Below are 1,463 nucleotides of genomic sequence, written 5' to 3'. Positions count from 1 at the left end.
CCCACGGCACAATATCACAAACTATGCGAAATTTTTGTTGTGTGATAACTTGTTACCATTCCTATTGTTTTTTGTTTTTTTTCATTTTTTTTGTCTTAATTAATATCCGTTCTCATTATTCATATCAAAAATCTGAATTTGCAACCTTTCACAAATACACACATGTAAAAATCGCGGATGCAGCAGCTCAATAAACAACTAAAATTGACAATTGTTGTTTTCTGGTCGATAATCTAAATATCTATTTGGTTCCACAGACTAGCTGAAACATGTACTCATCCATCCTGCCTGGTGACTAAGATACCAAAATTACTAACTGATTTGCAAATTGTCCTCAGAAACATTTATTGCTACAGCTTGACTACTGTTGTCAAGACAAAATTTAAACTTTTTGTCTTACATAAACATGAGCGTTCCATGTTTAATTTCCTCGGATTGGAGTATTTCGTACTTACAAAAACATGCGTTTGTTTTAATCAGCCACTTTGTTTTCTTGCATGCAGTACAGTATATTACTGCCAGTTGTGCGACTGAAAATATGCCTTGACCTTTGTTACCGATACATTGAAAAGCCAGATTATCAATATCAATCATTTTCAATTACTGTTCGTCAATTAAGTAATGCCTCGACACATATAGCAGCGTTGCTTTACAGACAAATAATGTAAGGCTAGAGCGACGTTTGAAATTAAATAATTTATAATTTAAATATGGAGCTGTGAAAATCATGAATCTCGGGAAAGATTGTTTTTATTCCTATCGTCGTTCACTTTGAAATAAAAACCTTTCGCTAAAAAGGGACATATTTCTTATTAGTTTCTGCAGAGTAAATGGTAAACAGCTAAAGAAAATAAGTTATTCTTAGAAATTGATACGTCTTCCTCTATGCCTAACGTACTAACTTAGTCCTCCAAAAGCGTGCAGAGTCACTGTTGACAATACTGAACAGAGGCAACGGTGACTGACATAATTTAGTAAATGAGAAATTTCTACAACAAACAGGAGTTGACATGTCAGTTTATTATGAAAACTAGGACAGTTAGACGATATACGATCTCTTGTTCTTCTTGCACGTTAAAAGTACAATCAAACATTTGTTTAAGTCTTCCTGCCAGGCAAGAATGTAGAAATCGTCCATTAAAAAGCGTCCCTTAACTGTCGGCCAATGTCACAGCTTATAAGTGGTCATATAAATGTCACAGCTTATAAGGGATCATACAAATAGTCAACAGATACCTATGAAGATCTCCGCAAAGTAGGAATATTCGTAAATTGGATATACATTGAAATGTCGTTCCCGGGATAAAACGTTCATTATTCATTTCAAGGTAGATGACCTTGTATATATTAGATGTCAAGGGTCTTTTTAAAAAATCGTACATGTAGAACTTCAGTAATATATATCTAATGTTTGAAAGGTAGCCTACAACCGCTGTGGACTAAATATAAAAATGACAAACACA

This window comes from Mercenaria mercenaria, chromosome 16 (genome assembly GCF_021730395.1).
Source record: "Mercenaria mercenaria strain notata chromosome 16, MADL_Memer_1, whole genome shotgun sequence".
NCBI lineage: Eukaryota > Metazoa > Mollusca > Bivalvia > Venerida > Veneridae > Mercenaria > Mercenaria mercenaria.
The sequence above is the reverse complement of the archived record's forward strand: the minus strand, read 5'-3'. Positions refer to the sequence as shown.